This window comes from Humulus lupulus, chromosome 3, assembly GCF_963169125.1.
Source record: "Humulus lupulus chromosome 3, drHumLupu1.1, whole genome shotgun sequence".
NCBI lineage: Eukaryota > Viridiplantae > Streptophyta > Magnoliopsida > Rosales > Cannabaceae > Humulus > Humulus lupulus.
The window spans coordinates 20,753,268-20,775,328 of record NC_084795.1 but is presented as its reverse complement, the minus strand read 5'-3'; the positions used below and the strand labels follow the sequence as shown (position 1 = coordinate 20,775,328).

Here is a 22,061-nt window from a genome sequence, read left to right as displayed (position 1 = left end):
TTTATAGTAACGAAATGTTGTCGCTATAGTTTTTTTACTGTTTGAGTGAAACAGTGCATTCAACCTCGGTGACAACTGTTTTATTACGTCGCTATAGGTCAGAGCGATAACCCCCAGGCAGAGCCTTTCTTCTTCATTTTGCTTCAGTTTTCTTCAAACACACACTACTACAAAATACCCTTTACGGGACACTTTTTTAGGACACGCACATAAATGCAAGTCCTTAAAAATATGTATGAAGTTTTTAGGACACTCATTGAGAGTCTTGAAAAAACACAATTTAGGACTCGCAATGAGTGTCCTCTAAGAAAATGCGAGTCCTAAAAAAATCTGGGCTATAAAAATAAGTGTTTTACTTAATATTTTTAAGGACTTGCTTTGGGAGTCTTTAATACTCTTTTAGGACTCGCAATGAGTGTCCTAAAAGAATATGCGAGTCCTAAAAAATCTGGGCTAAAATAAAGTGTCTTACTTAATATTTTTAAGGACTTGCTTTGGGAGTCCTTGATACTCTTTTAGGACTCGCAATGAGTGTCCTAAAAGAATCTGCGAGTCCTAAAAAATCTGAACTAAAAAATAAGTATTTCACTTAAAAAATTTAAGGACTTACTTTGGGAGTCTTAATATTCTTTTAGAAGCAAGTCCTAAAAAAGTATTAAGGACTATCCAAACAAGTCCTTAATTATTTTGAAGTAAAAAGCATAAAAAAAACTATGTCTTTTTCGAAATTATAAGGTTAAAATACACAAAATAGAAAACTCATCAGCCATTTGGGGATTTATTCATCACACGATCTAGGGCTGCTGGGTGGTGAACGGCGACTGCTGGGCGAATAGCGGCTCGACCGCAGCTGGGTGAACGGCGATGGTAACGGTGGTGAACGTCTCCAGCAAGCGTGGGTTCTCAGCTTCAGCACTCTCGGCGTCGTTGACAGGAACGGTGACAGGAAAATCTTCTCCGGCGTTGGTTCTCGGCTCCAGCACTCTCGGCGGCGGTGCGGGTTCTTGGCTCCATCACTCTCGGCGGCGGCGTGCTTCTCAGGGTGGGTCTCTGCTGGTTGCTGGTTCACGATTCCAGCAGGTTACTTTGTTTTTTTATTTTTTAATATTTTTTTTTTGCTTATATAAATATATATATGTAGCTATTTATATGGGTTTTAATTTAATTTTGTTTTTATTTAAACCTGTTCTTCTTCTTCTTTGTTTGGATTCTGGGTAAATGATGAAAAATGTAAGATGAAAATGCTCACAAAATATCAACTCCAGCCAGCGTGGTGGTGAAGGGCGATGGTGACCGTAGGTGAACGCCTCTAGCCAGCGTGGGCTCTCGGGACCCTCGAAAATCTGTTCCGGCAACGTTGGATTTCGGCTGTTGGTGGTGAACGGTGACGATGAGGCGTGGGCATCTCTGGGTTAGTGGTTCACGGTTGGTTCCTCTGAGCAGGTTTTTTTTAATTTCTTTGCTTATATACATAATATATAATATGATAACAATTATATACATAAGCAGACCAACTCAATTGCACTCGTCAGAATGGAAAAGAGAAGAAAACAACTAGCTAAAATGACCTCAATGTATACTTTACAGAAATAAAAGATATGTCATTAAAGCTCTTTACTTACCTTCCATTACTTAGTTTATAGAGAAGATAAAATTTAGCTTAATTGTATAGTATGCAATAAACCTACCCTTTAAAAACAAGAGCTATTGCTTAGTGAAATGCAGACCAAATTAGCAATATAATTACAGACCAGGCTAGCAATAGTACGGGCCTACCATGCTCTAACCCATATGTATAAATATATATATATATATAATATAGCCTTTTTCATTGCTCTTTTCCTTTTATTCTATTATATTTTTTGTTCTTGTTTTTATGTGTTTTTTTTATAAGCAATAATGAGCCTTGATATGTCTTTTTATTTTTGGGTCTTGGCCCTGAATGACATTAATTGAGGATGCATAGGTTTGTTTTCCTGTGTGCATGGATGTGTGTTTCTTTTTCAGTCCATTGGATTCAAGATTGATATGACATTACTATGCATGCATAATTTGGATCCTTTAGAGAGATTTTTATGCTCCTCTTCTTTTCCATGTTATTAATATCTACTATAAAGGTAATGGAATAAAAAAAAATGTACTTAATGCCTCTTTTTATTATTGATACGAGTATTTCTGATGCTTATTAGATACCTCTCCTGTTCTGAAAAGGGCATGTACTACTACTATATGTGTTGATTACTATATATCATGAAGGATTTCTCAAAAATAAAAATAGATATTAAGAAGAGACATAAATAAAAAAGTGTTTACACTATAATTTTGAGCAGGTAAGATGCCAAAAGGATTTCTCAAAATTGAAATGAATATATGTTTTGCTTTCATAAAAATGATTCATCCATTTAATGCAGTCATGTCTGTTTATTGCTCATATGTCTAATGAATAGGGCACTGATATCTATGTGTGGGCCTTCTTGTTTGGTGTGGCTTATCTCAATTGAGCCATGACTCACGTGACATGTTCACTTCCAAGAAAAAAAAAAAGTTTTTGATACATAGATCATCAACAGTGAGTCATGTTCTCTTTACTTACCCCTAAGACTAGTCACTAAGGTTGAGTATTCGTTTGCATACTCTAGCTTAAAGATTCCATTCACCCAATTGCAAGAAACATATAAGAAGAAGTAAGAGTCCACACAATTAAGATTTGAGGAAACAATTGGCTTCTTCTTATTTTTTCATTATTATATAAAAACAGAAATGATGGTTAGATATCCTTAAAGCTATATTTAATATTCTACTGTTTTCTCAGCTAAGACTACAGAACCAAGTGAGAAACGACTTGGATTCTTTTAGACTAAGTGATATATATATATATATATACTGGTGAAAATTGACATACTTACTTTGCAAAATGACATTCTTTTTTATAATTCTTTGCAAATTAGTATTCCAAACAGAGTATGGAGTGTATCAGGAAAGACTTTACAAAGAGTCATCAAAAGAAAATTACTTTGGCGAGCTATAGACATCCATGGATTCTTGATGACAACATGTGACTTGATGCATAACATTTGCTAAGTAATCCACATTGCCTGAGGTTACACCTGCCAACATCAGCACCATACATTTGAGCAATAGATATCAGTACTCTATTCATTTTTTGTTGCAAAACACCCTTTGAACTATTGCTATCTTTGTTGAAAGAAATTTTTTGACTGATTACTGATGTTGTTCATCACAGTTTGAGTTACTTTCAGCTTCTATACTCCACTATAACCAGCAATCTCATTTATAATTATATAATTTATAAGAATGTATACAAATGACAAAGTGAGTAATTTATTATTGGAATTAGTAGCTATAGTGTTGTAAAATATATTATAGAGGCTGAGATACTTAAAGTATGATGAACTATGTCAGTAATAATATATGATCAGTATATAAAAATAAATGAAACATAACATAAAGAATATCATCACAAAGAGGGGAGACTATTTTAGTAGCTAGATGTAGTTTGGTAATCTTAAAGCATTTGTTTGTAGAAAAATTGTGTGCCATCATCAATATTAATAGTCTTCAAACCTAGGCAAACTGATGTGGTTCTTCATTAATATTTGTACATAATTATCTAGTTGTATATTATAATGTATGCTCCTTTTGAACTCCCATGCTGCTCATTTTTAGTGCTAGCAATAGGAAAATAATTGATAGACAAACTTTACTATTGCCTATTTGCCTTCTTGATGTACCTTTTGAAGCATATTCACTCATAGCTCGAAAACTATTTTCATCTCAATCCACAAACAATTAATATGGTAAAAATATTTTCATAGCCTATTTTAAGCCATTTTTTTCTCTTGTTTTCTAACACTATTTCAGCTGCCTTAGCCTACTCATGGAAAGAGTTGATTAAATTGATCGATGTCTCCAAACTCTGTTAGTATTCCATCTAGTAAAGCTTATTATATTAAAAACATGACCAATTTTTATTATTATGGCCAATCAGACAAACACAAATTGTCCAATGAAGAAAGTAATATAATAATTGCACTAAAACCACATAAAGCACTTTTATTATTACTAATTATTAAACTATCATATATATATTAACTTCATATTTTTTTTTATCATTTTCCTCTAGGTAGGAAGTCAATGTTTATACGCATGAAATTTTATGGTTCATAATTTGTATATATAGTATTGAATTACAGTTGTAAGAAAATAAATAAATACCAAGCTGTTTATGAATCAACCAGCCTAGCACCAGTGGTCTAGTGGTAGAATAGTACCCTGCCACGGTTAATATGTTTCATCTGTCCTTTTTCTTTTTTTATAATGTTGATTAAACTGAATAGGTTACTATTTTGATTGGTCTTAAAGCATTAGATTGGTAGCCAATTGCAAGAGGTATGTTACATTTGATTTAGTTTTAAAAAATTTCAATATTTTACAATTTTGAATGATAACTGTACTAATTTAGTGGAGTTTGAATATTGTAGATATTCATCCGTAGTGAAGTAGGTTATGGGAATTGTGTGCTGCAGTGATAACGGAAGATTGAGAACTTGCATGTCTTAGTGAAGTAGGTTATGAGAATTTTGTGTGCTGCGGTGATATATGGATGGAAATCTGTGTGTTGTTTGATTTGTTTGACATGTTGGTGTTGATTGTGACAGATGGCTAGGCTAGTAAATTAGGGGATATGCTGTCCGATTTTCTATAGATTTTCTTGTACTTAGTTTTGTTTTGTATGTTTATTTTATTTTATTTTCTTAATTTAAATTTTTTATTAAAACAAATAGGCGCAATATGGAAAAAGAATAGATGTCAGCTGATAGGTTGTCAGTAGAATATATAAAAGGGGTCAATGAGTTTCTTAAATTTAGTTTGGATCATGCCAAAGATCCAAACTATATTTTTTGTCCTTGTAGTAAGTGTGGAAGTATGAAAAAGATGTCCAACCTATGGTATGTTTCTATTTGTATAGTTTATGTATATGTAAAGATGTTTAAGATATTTAATACTAAGAATTGTATATGTATTACAAATCTTTATATAGTGTCGTAAACAACCAAACAATATCGACTGCGGATATTACGTTATGAGGATGATGAAGAATGTACTTATCAATGCCCCTCATATCAAACATTTCTTGTCGAAACAGGTAATAAACAATATACAACTACATAGTATTAATCTAGTACAATTTTTATATATGTTTTGAATTTATTATCACTAACATAATTATAATTAAATTTTTGTTTTTTTTTTCAGTTCACCTCCGACAAACCATATACTACTCAAGAAATTGACGAAGTTAGAGAAGAATGGACAATGTCATTTTTACAATTGGTTAGAGCAAAATGAATGATGTTATAGCTAGCTAATTACAATACATGTTTAGAAATTTTATATTTATTTCGTAAAATTTTTTTGCCATTTTTTTAGTATTTTCTTTTCAACTTTCTTTTGATACATATTCGACACTCAAATGGATATATATTTTTAAATCAAAATTAAATTTGTAGCTGTATTTTTTTTTTAAAAAAATTACTTTTAAGGTCATGCAAAGTGAGTCCTAAAAAATTACCTGCGAGTCCTAAAAAATTACTTAAAGCACTCAACCCGATTTTTTAGGACTAGCGTTGCGAGTCCTAAAAACATTTTTTTAGGACTCGCAACGAAGTTAATTAAAGGCACTCAACCAAATTTTTTAGGACTCACATTGCGAGTCCTAAAAAACTGTTTTTAGGACCTGCAATGCGAGTCCTAAAAACTTAATTAAAGGCACTCAATCAGATTTTTTAGGACTCGTATTGCAAGTCCTAAAAACATTCTTTTAGGACTCGCAATGCAAGTCCTAAAAACTTAATTAAAGGCACTCAACAAGATTTTTTAGGACTCGCGTTGCGAGTCCTAAAAAACCTTAGTTTTTAAGGCTCTCAAATAGAGGACTCGCGCCCCCCGAGTCCTAAAAAATTTTTTAGGACTCGCAATGCTAATCCTAAAAAACCCTTTTTGTAGTAATGACAGAGATGATTCTCTGTGTTTTCTCCACCGTCCAGCGCCACCTAGCGCCGCCCAACGATTTCTGACGACATTTTTGGCACTCCAATGTTAAGGTTTGTTCCTTTAGACCCTAATAATCTAATTATTTCTTTTAAATTTAGTTTTTTATGATTATTTGTGTGTATTTTGTATGTTATTGTAGTGGGTTTGTTAAACTTTTTATTGATGTTTTTTTTTGTTTTCAGATTGTATTCGAGCATCCTGAGCCTTTGACCAATTTATTGATATCATCGCGAGCCTTTGCATATTGTTTGTAATCTTTTTTTTTTATTGATTAGTATATTAATTGATACATGTTTGTGTTGTGAAATTTATTGTTACGCAAGTGCAAGCATCACAAATTAGTAATAATCTTGGTAAAACCAAGCATTGTCCTCAATGACTGAATTACCAATTACCAATCAATTAATTTTTTTTTTCTATTTGGTCAATTGAACTTTGATTTTTGTAACAAGGTAAAAAAAATATAAATTGTAGAAACAATATTCAAGAACACAATAAAGGAAATAAGTAAAAGAAAACCTTGAATTTAAATAATGATAGAGTAATTAGGGCATTTAATCTCATCAACTATCTTCTCTATTAATCCCTAATACAAGCTAAAAATTTCTTCTTCTTTCTTCCTATTTCAATTAACGAGTTGACAAAAGCAGCTTATAATCATGTTATGAATTATAAACTCAACCTAAGTGAAAATTTCTTATATTTCTATGGTAAATTTAATCACAAAGATAGCATTAATTAATCAAAACAACTTAAAAGAGAGTTACACAATTAATCTAGATACTCTCGTTCCAAATTAAATGTGTGTTCTAAACAACCAAAGCAAATTCAAATCGCACTTTTCAGATTTTGATTAAAAAACATAAAAGTAATGACTATAGATGGTCAGTCAATATTCAATCAACAAGCATAGATTGCAAGGAATTGAAAAGAAGATGAAGAAGGAATGATAATTGCATTAGTTCATAATAAGAAGTCAAGCGATTCAATTAATAGCCCTAATAGAAAATTAGTTCATAATTGTCATTCTAAACACAAAGAAATTCAAGAACAAACATAAAAAAGAAGATGAATGACAAACAATTGAGGAAGCCTCCAAAGGTGTTCTCCAAGATTTTTAGCCACCCAAAAACTCTCTCCTCTTTCTTTTCGAAATTAGGTTTATAACCTATTTTTTTTTCTTTCTGAAGGAGTTGGGCCGCCGCCCAGCTATTCAAGCGCCGTGGCCCGTGTCCCCAAAACTGAATTTTTCGTTGAGGTAGGTCGCGGGGCAACTGTCCACCTGCCGCAGCCCATGTCTTTATTACCCTGGGAATTTGCTCTTCCAAGCCGCGACCCGTGTCTTTACTCTGAAACACTGCTTCTGTGAAGAGGCTAGTCGCGGCTCCAAATTGCTCAAGCCGCGACCCTTAATGAATTCTTCAATTTTTGCAATTTTAAACCCGAAAAACCACCAATGCCTTCAAATCAAGCTAGAATCCATCCTTTATTCAAAACAACACCGAAACTTGGGTTTTTCTTCTCTTTTTGAACCAATTTCCTCCAAGTATTCAAATCTTCCTTTTTATTCGCTAAAAGTGAAAAATAAACAAACAAAAGCATAAAACTGCACTAAATGAAGAAAAAAAACAACATAAAAGACTACCTAAAACACCACCTAACCATGACATAAACTAGACTCTACAGTTTGTTAAATTTTTTGTTGTTTTTTTTTCTTTTTCAAATTGCATTGAAGTCTTTTGATATCATCTCTAGCTTTTGGGAATTGTTTCCAATTTTTAATTTTTTTTGTTTTGTGATTATTAGTATATTGATAAATAACGATAGTTAATTTGTATACATAAATAGTTTTAAATTAAATTTGTATGTTTGTTAATTTTATAGTTAATTTGATATTAAGTTATGAAATTTTTTTAGGTTTGATTAATTTTTTGTTTTGAATTGTATATATGTTAGGTTAAATAAAATTTGTGTTTTGAATTATATATATGTTAGGTTAGATAAATAATATGTTGATTTGAGAATATTTTTATAATATGTTTTTCTTGTTTTTTTGTTAAATTAAATGATTGTATTAAATTTTATGTATGCTCTAGAGGACTGCTTGATGTGTTTTTATGCAGATGTTTAATTTTGGGATAGATTAGATTACAATTGATATGTTGCCGAAATTTCAGTAGATTTAGAAAAACTAAGTATTACAAAGTAGTTTTAAAATTAGAGTGATTAAATTTTTTTAATTAATAAATTTTAAGGCAATTAATAAAAATTAATTAAAAAATTATAAAGTGTAAACTAAAATAATAATGTTACACGTATAAAACTTTATTAATATTTTTTATAAAATAAGTAGAAATTAAAATAATAATATTTAATGGTAAATTAATAAATATATAATTAAATATTTTTTATTTCATTTATTTTATAATATAGTTATAAAACTTGATAATATATATAGATAAAATAGGTAATTAAGTTAACTATACTCTTAAAATTAAGTTAAAATTAAAATAATAAAATTTATTGTTCTTTTTAAAAAAATAAAAATTGAAAATTGTAACTAAGTACTTTTAAAATTAGTGTTATTAAAATTTCTAATTAATAAATTTTAAAGCAATTATAAAAATTAATTAAATTTACTTAAAAAATTAGTGCTTTGGTGATAAAAAAAATTATTACCAAACAAAGGTTGTTTTTATGATTATCACATTGTGATAATTTATTTTCCACTAGAATCAGTTATGATGATTGACAAGAGTTGGATAACTAATAAACAACATAACTCTCATGAGTTTTGGAATGGTCTTCAAGCATTTATACAAATGGTCAAGAATCATGTAAATGTTTCGGCAGAAGTCAAGTGCCCATGCATTCAGTGTGTTATTATGCTAAGTTACAAACTAGATCTGGTGGAGGCTCACATACACAGATATGGGTTTCTGCAGCGATATGTGAAGTGGACCTACCACAGTGAAGTTGATATGTCTCCAGTGGTGGACGATGGGGCTCTAGTGTTTGATGAGATGATTGACATCATCAATGATGTTATTGGTGAACAAAACACTAATGAAGATTGTGTAAATGAAGGAATTTCATATGGTGGTGACAATAGTGCGGATAATCAATTTGATGACTTGTTTCAAGAGGTCGAAGTTGGGGTATACCCTGGTTATATCTGGTTATCTTCCTTGAGCTTCTTAGAGAAGATGTAGCACATGAAGGTTATGAATAAATGGACAAATAGTTCCTTTGATGAACTTTTAAAGTTTATGAAATTTGCATTCCCAAAGGAGAATAAGATTATGGCTTCATACTATGAGTTTAGGAAAAAAAAATGAGAAAGTTAGGATTAGGTTATCAATCAATTCATGCTTGCAAGTAAAACTATTGTTTGTTTTGGAAGGAGAATTCCCAAAAACAGAGTTGTCTTGTATGTGGTGAGAGTCGATGGGTTGACAAAGACACAAAGGGGAAAAAATTCGCCCACAAAGTGTTGTTGTACTTCCCTTTGACTCCTAGGCTTAAGCGTCTTTATGGTTCAAGTCATACAACAAATGATATGACCTGTCATTATCAGCACCGTTGTAAGCAAGGGTCGAAATGTGACTGAGAATAACATCACTAGTATCATGATTAATTCTGAATGGTACAAGAACAATTAGTTTATTCTCGCCACTCAAGCAAAACAAGTTTTCTACTTGGAAGATCCTTCAAGAAACAAAAATTGGAGGGTACTAGAAGAAGTCAATTATCAAAAGATCTGGATCATCCAAGTATCGATAATGATAATGAGGTTGCATCGTGCATGGCAGTACTTCATCAAATTTTGTACTCACTATGGAATTAGGAGAGTTGGAGGTTATGCCTTTGGATCGAGCTGGTCACACCAGCATAATTGGGGAAACGTCTCAAATCTTTTCCACATGTGGATGATGATTTCATCAATGACGATGATGATGACGAAATTAGTGAAGATGATTTAGAAAGTGCAGATATTGATGTAGGAATCGACATTGACGAGGAATAATATTTTATTGTGAATGTTTAATGTGTATGTTTTAATTTCAAGACTTTTAAATCAATATATGATTTTTCTCAACAATGTTTGGTTTTCAATAGTTTCCAATGCATTACTAAAATTTTAATGTGGATGCCCTACATTTTATTACTATTATTTTATAACTGATTTAAAGTTAATAATTATATAAACTATAAAGATATGTCTGCTATTGTTGCTCGTTCTCATGGTGGTGATGGAGCTGGTTATCCTAAGCCTGATCCTATGTGGGTGCATACTTCTTGTGAGACAAGTAATATACTATAATTAGTCTATCTTTTATCAATAAATGACAAATTTTTATTATTTTATTTAATTGTTTAATCAAAAGATGGAGCGGTTGCCACGAAAAGAAGAGGTCGATCTCGATCCAAAAATTTGCAGCAGCTCGTCGATGACAATAAACGACTGCGACTCTATAATTTGATCTGAATGAGGGAACCTACAAAGCAGCTGGTGATTTTGGGACATTGTTCACGAGACTTATTAGTAACCTTATTGGTCACCAGGTGCCTTTATATTATGATTCGTGGTAGAGTGTTCCGAATGAGGACAAGATATGATTGATGCAAAATATTGAGGTAAATCTATCAATTTATTCACACGTAATGTTTTTTATAATTTCAAAATTCTAACAAGTACGACTGCTTTTTTGAAGTAATTTTTCATTTTTCCCCAAGCTTTCCCTGAGTGGCGACTAATAGAGACTGACATTGAGAGAGAGTTTTAGGATCGCTACAAGGATAGAAAAGGTCACAAGAAAAAATACTTCAATGAACATGGATGGTATGAGGATGTTGAGACAGCCAGAAATAATCCATCGGAGGACATGGACAACAAGAGTTGCCAGAATTTGGATGACCTTTTCACCACTCCACAGTTCATGGCATGCTGAAAGGAAAATGCTGTCAACATAGCAAAACATAAGTATCAAAGTCTCCATGGATCGACCTCTTATGCTTCTGCACGATTTAAAAAGGTAAATAAAAATATGTAGATAATTTGAAAAAAAATTCTATTACCTTAATAATAACTTCAATATTTAACTAATATTTTGTTTTCTAAAGATAAATCTTCAGACTAAGGAACTGCCCAACATTATTGATACGTTCCATGACATGCACAATCATCTGACACGTGGATGGGTGAAGACGAATGCTAAGGATGCATAAATAAGTAACTTTCTAAATTTTTTATATATGTTTTTTATTTAATTATATTATGTATTAATTTTCTTGTTTCTAAACTGGGGATGCCTTGCAGTAAAAAGTCCAGACGCAATCCCAATCCCAATCCCAATTTGAATCTTCAGTAGGAAGTGTCTCTATTGATGAGACACAACTCATCTCAAAGGTACTTGGTAAACCTCGTGGAAACAACCGTGGTATTGGACGCGAGTTAAAGGGCACTAGTGGACGAAATTCTTATACAAGGTCTTATATATTTTCATGTAAATCATATATTAAAAAAATAAATATAAGAAAACCTAGAACATGTTTCTATAATTGAATTTAAACAGAGATAATGATAAGAACACATACAATATATGCAGTGGAATGAATAAGTCCTTCATTCAATTTCACTAACCATTGTATCCTTTCTGTCGCAGGGTAACCATGAAACTGAACCGATTTTCAAATTTCTGCACAGTCTTCCACGATATCCTTAGAATCACCTAGACTAGAGTGGGAAATTCTCAACACATGAGATCGATACGGAGAGAAGATCGAAGAGAAGAAAATATAGAGGCTTTGAAAAGGACTTTTGTTGTAGAGAGAGTCTAAACCCCTAAAGTATTAAAACTAGATCTTCTGTTCATTGGTTTTAAACTCTCACTTAGCATTCCTTTTAAAGGCTCAATTAGGTCACTTATTTAATTAAAAATCAATAAAATAATAGGTAAATACAACCCTTATTAGGTCGAAATTCTCCTAGGCTATAGGCCTGTGAAATTTCTCATTTAATTATAAGCTCGTTGGACTTAAATTCAAGGCTCGTATTATTTTCTATTGATTAATTATATAAATCCTTTATCAAATTAATTATTTATAATTTGAACCTTGATTTAAATTTATTTATTAATCTAGGCAACAATTTTTTTTAATGAATAAAATTGCCCTAAAATCTATTTTCTTCTCTAAATTGCATAACTTGTGAAATAATCCAAAATTGACCTGGTCAACTTTGATAATTAAATCAATTAATGGTAACTATCTAGATGATTTTATCCAAGGTATTGTGGGGACCATGGGCCTATAAAATTACACTCCAATAAGTTATAATAAATTTAGCAAATAAATTTACTAACTTATGAATTCCTCGTGTCTCCACTAAAGACTCGGAATTGCACTTTTGAAGTCATAGAACACTCTATAAGCAATATAGATACGTTATTAGTTATCCATTGTTAAAACCATAATTATCAGTCAATCCTCTATGGTCAGTCTAAAATGAGATGGGACTAAAATACCGTTTTATCCCTCATTGTATTTTTTCCTTAAAACACTTAGTTCCTTGAAAATGATATTTCAGTAATCTAATATTAATTACTGAAATGAGATCTCTATCATTTAGCACCTCGAACGAAACTAAAAGGAAACCATCATTTTACTTCTTCATCAGAAGCTATAGATGTTCATATCTATGATTAACACTCCCACTCAATTATACAACCGAGTTCCCAAGATGTAAGTATGGGCTAGTTCGTAGGGTAAGCTGGTAACGAACAAGTCAAAGAACTAAAATAATACAATTAGTTAGAATACTAACCACTCAGAATTAAGATTGAATTGACATATGGTCAATATATATTATGACTAGACTAGATAATAATGGTATGTTTACTTATCTTATCTACTGTCAATATCGGTCCAGTGCGATGTAACAAGTACACGCGATCTTATCTATTTTACAAATGTTCTAGAAAAAACATAATACTACAATGTGTAAGTAGATCATATCGTAGATTCACTACTACAAAAAAGGCTTTTTAGGACTCCCATTGTGAGTCCTCTATTTGAGAGCCTTAAAAACTGAGGTTTATTAGGACTCGCGTTATGAGTCCTAAAAGAATGTTTTTACGAGTCCTAAAAGAGTGTGCGAGTCCTAAAAGTTTTATTTTTAATTTTTAAAAAATGAATTGGTAGCTAAAGCTCCAGACGGAGCTCCGGCGACAGCGGCGGCGCCACCACCCTACGACGATGGTTTGAGAAAACAGTGATTGGCTTTCGAAGCCTAAGGCTCCGGGAATGTCGTGGTGGTGGTGGTTCTTCGTGGAACGAAATGTGGTGGCCAGATTGGAGGTAAAAAGTTTCGGACTCCATAGATTCCAACGAACACCAAAAATGAAATCCTGCGACGTCTAACCCGATCGTTGGTTGGGTTTTGCTCGCATGAAAGTGTTGAGTACGATGGTGGTGGTGGCTCGACTCACAACAACCCAAAGTGGTCGGAATCTCGTTGAAAACTTTGGAAAAACCCAAAACTGATGGCTCTGTTATCCGTCTTAGGTGGCGCATGAGGGCTCGTGCTTGCGAGGGTCGAAGCTTCGCTGGCCTCTGAAGCTCCCTAGTTGGCGCGTGTTGCTAGTGGCGCCGGGGAAGGCGGCGGTCGGGCTCAACAAACTTTCAGGCGAGAGAAAGAAGAGGAGGCTGAGTGTGGGTTTGTTTTTTTGTTTTAATTTAGTTATTTACATTAATTTGTTTTTAGGACATGCATCAATTTTAGTCCTGAAAGAAATTCTTTAAGGAATCTCAATGCGAGTTCTAAAAAGTCCATGAGATTGGAGGGAATTTGTGATTTTTTAAAATTCACACTTTTAGGACACATAAGTTTTTAGGACTCACAAAGAGTGTCCTAAAAAGATTCTTTAAGGACTTGCAATGAGTGTCCTAAAAAGTTCAAGAGGTGTTTGTTAAAAACAAAAACAAAAAATCAAACTTTTTTAGGACACCCATAGTTTTTTGGGATCGCAGAATTCTTTAAGGACTCGCAACGCGAGTCCTAAATAGTCCAGGAGCTATTTTTAGGACTCGCATCTAGGTGAGTGTCCTAAAAGGGAGTTTTTGTAGTAGTGATTAGCAGGTCACTGTAAATCTTGTGCACTAACTAATCTTAGGAATAACCTTTTTTTGAACATATAATCATATTTATATTCCACTGTTATTATGTCACTCTAAATATGAGTAGTTATATGCTCGGGATTTAATATAAAATTATATTAAACAAATAATCATGAAAATAAAATATGTGAGCAAAGTTATTGACCAAGTCAAAAATTACTTCTATTATTTTATTGATAATAAAATGTGGTTACAAAGAAATTTGGTTTTAATTAGGGCATAAAACCCCAACAAATGCCCACTTGCACTAATTTAAACTAATGCCTTAATTCTACTAATCTCATTTCCTTGATGTGCTTATCAAATGTAGCTTCTGGTAGTGTCTTTGTAAATGGATTTGCAAGATTTTCTTCAGATGCAATCTTCGAAACCTTCATATCTCCCCTGGCCACATATTCTCCATTTATGGGATACTTCCATACTATATGCTTATTCCTCTTGTAACTTCGAGGTTCTTTAGAGTTGGCTTTCGCTCCTGTGTTGTCACAAAACAACACAAGTGATTTATCCCATATCTAGGATAACACCAAGATCGAAATTGAACTTCTTTAGCCAGACTATTTCCTTAGCTTCTTCAGACGCAGTTATGTACTCTGCCTCCATTGTGGAATCTGATATCGCAGACTGTTTTATGCTTTTTCATATCACAACTCCACCCCTAAGAGTAAACACCATTCCAGAAGTAGACTTCCTGTCATCGACATCAATCTGAAAGTCTGAATCGGTGTAACCTACAGGGTTCAAAACGCCACCCTTGTAGACTAACATATAATCCCAAGTCCACCTTAAATCCTTTAAAATATGCTTAACTGCTATCCAATGTTCCAGTCCTTGGTATGACTAATACATGCTCACTACTCCCACGGCATAGCAGATATCTGGTCTACTACACAACATAGCATACATCAGACTTCCAACTGCAGATGCGTATGGAACTTTTCTCATTGCATCTTCCTCTTCAGAAGTATTGGGAGACTGCTTCTTTGAAAGATCAATTCCATGGCGGGACGGTAGACGTCATTTCTTGGAATTCTTCATTGAGAAATGTTCAAGCACTTTATCAATGTAAGCTGCTTGAGATGAAGCAAATATTTTTTTCTTTCTATCCCTAATGATTTGGATACCAAGAACATAACTCGCTTCACCCAAATCCTTCATCTAGAATTGAATGCTCAACAAATTCTTCACATCTGATAATTTCTTTACATTATTTCCAATGAGTAAGATATCATATACATAAAGAACCAAGAATACTACTATTTGATTTTCCTTCAGTTGGTAAACACAAGGCTCATCAATATTTTTTTCAAAGCCATATGTTTGGATTATCTCATCAAACCTAAGGTTCTAGGAATGAGAAGCTTGCTTAAGTCCATAAATGGACCTATTCAACTTGCAAACTTTTCCTTCTTGTCCAGCTACTTTAAATCATTTTGGTTGATCCATATAAATGAATTGGTCAAGCTTCCCATTAAGAAAAGCTATCTTGACGTCCATTTTGCTAGATCTCATAGTCAAGAGAGGATGCTATGGATAAGAGGATGTAAATGGATTGAGCATGGCTACCAGACTAAAAGTTTCCTCATAGTAAACACATTCTCTTTGGGTATAACCCTTTGCCACTAATCAAGCTTTATAAGTTTTGATATTTCCATCAACACCTCGTTTCTTCTTGTAGAACCACTTGCACCTAGTGGGCCTAAAGTCATTAGGTGTTTCCACAAGATCCCAGACGGAATTTGAGTACATGGACTCCATTTCTTGTTTCATGGCATCGAGCCATAGTTCCTTTTTAGAGCTAGACATTGCATGTTTGAAAGAAAATAGATCATCGTCACTAGTGTCACCAACAACTATAATGGTTTCACCATCCAAACCATAATGAAATGGGTTCCTAGAAACCCTCCTACTACAACGAGGCTCCATGATTGTTTGCTCAAGAAAAGTGGCACTTTCTTCATTTAAATCAACTTGTGTCGGTTGGAGATGAAGAGTGGGGAGTTCATCATCAACTTTTGTTGATGACGGTGGAACATTGGTTGGAGTCAATTCTTCAACCATCTCCTATAAAACTACTTTGTTGCGTGGCTTGAAGTTTGGGACATAGTCAATTTCTAGAAAAGTAGCATTCGTAGAAGTAAACACTTTCTTTTTTTAATGACTATAGAAAAATCCACCCTGATTGCCTTTATGATAGACAACATACATGCAAACTTTGGTTCGCAATTCTAGATTTCCATCCTTTTTCCTCGGGATGTAGGCGGGACACCCCCAGATTCTATAATGACGTAAAATAGGTTCACGACCATTCCAGCATTCTAAAGGTGTTTGGGGGATTGATTTGGATGGTACATAATTTAGAATGTCGTTCATAGTTTCAGTTGCATGTCCACAGAATGAAGTTGGAAAAGTTGAGTAACTAAGCATGCATCTAACCATTTCCAATAAAGTTTTGTTCTGGCGTTCCGCTACACTATTTTGTTGCAGAGTACCCAGGGCAGTAAGTTGAGATAAAATCCCAAGTTTAGCTAAATGATCTTGGAAATGGATATTCAAATATTCTCTATCCCTATCAGATCGCAAGATCTTTAACATTTTACCTTATTGGTTATGAGCAATAGCTAAGAATCCCTTAAACTTTGAAAATGATTATAATTTCCTATGCATTAGGTAAAGACATGATTATCTAGAGTAATCGTCAATGAAAGTGACGAAATGCTCAAAACCTCCCTTGGCTTTTACATTGAAAGGTCCTGAAACATCTGAATGAACAAGTCCAAGTGGTTCCTTGGCCCTATAACCCTTTGCAGAGAATGGACGCTTGGTAAGTTTGTCTTCTAGAAAAGATTCACAGACGGGTAGTTCGCCTAATGTGAGTTCCCTCAAAGGCTCGTCCTTTGTAAGTCTTTGAATTCTATCATAGCCAATGTGACCTAGTCTCAAGTGCCATAAATAAGTCATGTTGTCGTTATCGGTCTTTTGAATTTTATTGGTCCTTGGTTTAGCTACTTTGAATAAATCATTATTAAGCGTGAGAGGTTCGTTAGGTCGCAGAATATAAAGCCCATTTTCCAAACAAGCAATGCACAACTGTTATCCATTGAATGAAATTGATATATTAGAAGTTGTGAAAGTCATAACAAATCGTTCTAATTTCAACATGGAAACTGAAAACAAATTTCTACTAAAATACATCTTTCAAAATTAAATATTTATTTTTGAACTTCAGGCGAGCTCTTCCTCTAGCTTGGACCACAACGAACGCTTTGTTCCCTACTCTTAGCTTTAGGCCGCCTACGTCCCCTTCCTCCCATGATTCAAGAAGTTGTAAAGAGTTACAAACATGGTTAGTAGATCCAGAATCAATAATCAAAACAAATTTATCATTATCTAAAACACATGTTTCTAAGATAAATGAACTATAATCATTATGTTTGTTTTTCGCTGTTAGAAACTTAGGGCAATCCTGTTTCCAATGCCCCTTCTTATTGCAGTGAAAATACTTACCTTTACCTTTTTTGTTCTTATTTTTCTTCCCCTTAGGCATCTGTGCACTTGGTTGTGCACTCATCTTTGCAGCCTTTGTAGGCTTGGGGTTGGTGTTTTGTCCACCTTTCTTCTTGTTTCCAGCTTTCGAAGATGAAGCTATGTTAGCTTCAACCATAGTTGGATCAGCATCAGCACCAGTAATCTTTTTTCCTCCTTCCTTACTTGGTCCACACATGATTGGCTCAAAAGTCTGAAGCTCGTTCATGAGCTGCGACACACCATAGTTGGGTTTGTTCATCACATAGTTGGTGGTGAACGCCAGGAAAGCTGGAGAAAGACTATTGAGGTTTAAGCCGACTTGAGTCTCCTCATCTATTATTGCTCCGTAAAGTTAAGCTTCCTGAAAGTTGTTGGTCATTTTGATTAGGGGATCACGAACGTGTTAAGACAATGCCATTCAAGCATTGGCTTACTTCTTAGTGGCCTCAAAACGAGTTTCCATTGATTTTTCCCCGAATATGTCTTCGAGCTGATTCATGATTTCGTAGGTCTTCTAGACATTCTCCATCTTTGTCTTGAGAGTGTCGACTATACTAGTCAACATGTAGTATCGTGCCTTGTTGTTAGCCGCCTGCCAATGCTCATATTTGTCCCTAACAATTTTGGTAGCTCCTTGAGCTGGAACTTCCGGGGATTCCTCAATCATGACGAACTTGGAGTTGTCATCAATCAACACTATGTTGATGTTCTACTTCCACTTAAGGAAGTTTTCTCTAGTGAGTTTCTCTGTTGAAAGTTTAGAAAGGATGGGAGTAGACACAACCATAATAATACTACGTATTATTAATAAAATCGAAATCAATCACATTTTCTCAATAAAACTTCTATTCACTCAAAATTCAAGAAATAACACAACATATTCCACAAAATATGTAATATATGGAAAAAAAAATACAATAATAATCATATCTTTATTTCTTTAGGTATTTAACTAATCTATGATATTGTTGTTCTGGTTGGCGAGAGTAAAAAAAATTACCATTAGTTAAATAGAGTTTTAAACTAAATTAATAATGGACACCATTATTAACAAGCTACCATTCGATCAAAATAAGAAAGAAAAATTAATTATTTTATGAGCTAGACCCACAGTTTCGATAATCATAGATTTAGTCTTAGTAGCCACCGTAGGGGTGAGTTTATTAGAATTTGAACTATAATTATCTATCATTCGAAGTCTAGCCTTAACAAAATAACTAACGAACAACTTCCGTAAGGGGATGAATAAAGCACTCAACGCCCCATTAAGATATCGACCTTGTTAAACTAACAGTGGAGATCGAATATAATTCTTAAAATAAGCTCATTATTTAATTAAAAATAGTATTTTTATTATTAAGTTTAAAAAATTAATGACTATGGTTCTCCAAAAGAAAAAAACTCAAAACCAAAGTCCTATAATTTTCTATTAATTCTAAAGTATCACATTGAAACAAATTCAATTAAATTATAATTAATTTGTTGATAATCAATATTAGGTTTAACTATTATAATGAACCTATACAATTAAGTCCAACTCAGGTTAATGGATCTTAACAATTGGGCTTGTATGGAGGAGGGTTGGGTCCAGTATGTCGTTTCCACTACTAGGACCCCCAAACCTCCATACAAGGTCCAAAAGACCGAAATTTAAACCTTTGTTTTATTAACTGTTGTTAATTGATTAGGCTCACTATAGTCATGCAAAGTAAATGGGCCTTCACAAATGGAATCACTCATAAGAGATGAATTTAAACTTTACATTTTCTAATGGGCCCGAATAAAACCTATCATTTTATGAATGTTTTATTTATAAAAATACCATATATTATGCAAACATATAGGGCCATTATATGCATCTGAGACCAATTGCAAAATACAACATATAGTGTGAACAGACATGTTATAATTGGATAGTCCTAATCATGTTACTATATGAGCAAGTCTATGAATTTATGCAAAAATACCACAATTTATTTCATTTGCAAAAATACTACAATTAATTATCTAGAATTTATTCAAAATTCGAATTAATTAATTTTTTGCAAAAAATAAATAAGTCAATTAATATGAAATTTATCAACAATTAACAAAAGCTAATTTAAATTTCATTTATTAACAATCAACTTAGTTTAGGTTATTTTGAAAAATATTAATTTAATTTAAATAGGATTTTTCAACAATTAACCAAAGTTAATTTAAATCTCATTTATTAAAAAAGAATATTATATTAATTGGTTTGCAAAACGTGATCTTTTTAAATTTTAACTAATTTTAAATTTTTAAAACAAATATCATTAACTATTTTTCAAAAAATATCTTGTGCTGTTACAACTATTAGCAAATATCTTAACCATTTATTAAAAAAATATTAATAGTTATAACAATCCTAAAATATCTTAAATAGTTAAACAAATTCAAATATCCATAAAAATATCTAGTCAACAAATTTTCAAATTTCAAATAATTTAAACATTAACATCCATAGAATAATTAGATATTAATAATTTCAAATAAAAGATATCAAAAAATAACAAGTATTTAAAACAGGGATTTATACCCAGGTCGCGGTGAGCCAAGAGGTATTTGGTAATTTTGCGTAATTTGCAAATTTATGGGATATGTTGAGAAAAATACTTTTGTTTGGTAGATTAGTGAATTAATTGGGAATTTAGGGTGTTAATATAGGTTTAGCAGGAAAGTTGCACAAAATGACATTTTAGCCCTAGAGGGCTTTGGTGAGCGACTAAGGAGGTAGGGCTAAGTGTTGAGCATTTGAGTTCTGAACGTGTAACTATCTCTTCTCTCCTTTGGAAGCTCTCCCTTAAGCCTTTGTGGGAATTGTAGCTTGTGGTAAGGGACTTGAGCCTGTGTAGAGTCCAAGAACTAGTAGTTATAGTATGTTTATTACTGTGGATTTTGGTCTAAGCCGGGACTTAGTTGGGCACTCGTAACACTTGTAGATTATATAAGTTTAACCAATAGTTTAAGAATATTAATTATAACCTAAGGTTTGATTAATATGACTGATTACGAAGATGATAATTATAATACTATAAGGTTTAGATAGACCCAATAAGATATTAACACTTGTCATGTGTATGTTTAATGAGAAATTAAGTATTTTTGAGGAATAGTTTATTAAGAGTAATATTTGAAAATCATAGGGTCTGCCAGCAGCTTTGAAATCGTTAAAGGACTTAGTCAAGGCTGTTTACTCAATTCAAATTAGGCTGAAAAAGTGTAATTACGTGTATAATATTTCAGCGTATGTCGATATATCGCAGCTCTAGGGGGCGATATATCGCCATACGGGGATACGAAAAACACGTAGATTCGTACGACAACCTCGACGAGCGTCGGGCATATGAGCCCAGGTGATATATCGCCTATGGTAGGCGATATATCGGCCCTAGGGCATAAATTTTGATTGATTTTGAAACCGAGCTCATTTTAATCCTTAACCTCTTGATAAGTCCAGAATCTTTTTGACCAAGTCTTCAGCCTCTACTGGACGATTATTCAAATGTTTTCAATTAAAAAGCCATTATTTTATTCAAGCTAAATGAAGGTCTTTTTATTCTTGAACTCTATAAATAGGACCTAGTACCCTGCCATTTCTTCATTCATCAAGCTGAGTTGAGAGTCTACAAGCTGCTAGGATTACTTTAGAGTGTTAAAAACTTTGGTTGGGGTTATAAGCTTTATCGTTATAAGCTTATCAAACACTTGGGAAGTAAGGTTTATAGTGTATTTCGGTTTCGATGTGTAGTTCGGGTATAGCAAATTCAAAGGTATCCCTATTCTTAGTTCCTTTTTGTATTGTTTCATTAAGTTCTTATAGTTTTTCTCTACTCAAATCCTAACTTAGTATTCTCTATTCTTGGTTAGGCATCTAAGTTCTTCGAACTTGAGATTTCTTGTTGGTAAGTATCTTTTTGATGGTGTAGTTCATTCTTCTCATCTTTTTCTTTTAGAATACTCACCTTTCTTAATTATGGTTTTAAGAGTGTTCCAAAATCCCAACCTTGTTCTCATCATCTCGGTATTTTTGGTAAGGAAAATAGGATAGTTCTTATATGTGCTATGTTTATAAAAGTGTTATGATTATGCTATAGTAGGATGTGTTATGATATATGTATGTTTGGGGCTTATAGTTGTTATATACCAAACCCTATCACATTTATGTTTTGGGGCTTATAGTTGCTATATAGCAAACCCCAATAGTTATATGTTTTTGGGGCTTATAGTTGCTTAACTAGCAAACCTCATCATAGTAC

The 22,061-nt window shown here is 32.9% G+C and overlaps 1 long non-coding RNA gene across 4 annotated transcripts; it reads left to right on the top strand.

Moving 5' to 3' along the window:
* The first annotated feature begins 748 nt into the window (after window positions 1-748).
* On the top strand, window positions 749-6,451 carry LOC133822291 (uncharacterized). 4 transcript variants are annotated; one of them, XR_009887828.1, is made up of 5 exons: window positions 749-1,443; window positions 5,063-5,167; window positions 5,278-5,355; window positions 6,028-6,125; window positions 6,258-6,451. It is a non-coding gene; the product is annotated as an uncharacterized LOC133822291 (long non-coding RNA). The 4 variants fall into 4 exon arrangements; XR_009887827.1 differs by lacking the exons at window positions 6,028-6,125; window positions 6,258-6,451 and having other exon boundaries at window positions 753-1,080; window positions 1,266-1,443; window positions 5,278-5,536; XR_009887826.1 differs by lacking the exons at window positions 6,028-6,125; window positions 6,258-6,451 and having other exon boundaries at window positions 753-1,425; window positions 5,278-5,536.
* Window positions 6,452-22,061: the final 15,610 nt, after the last annotated feature.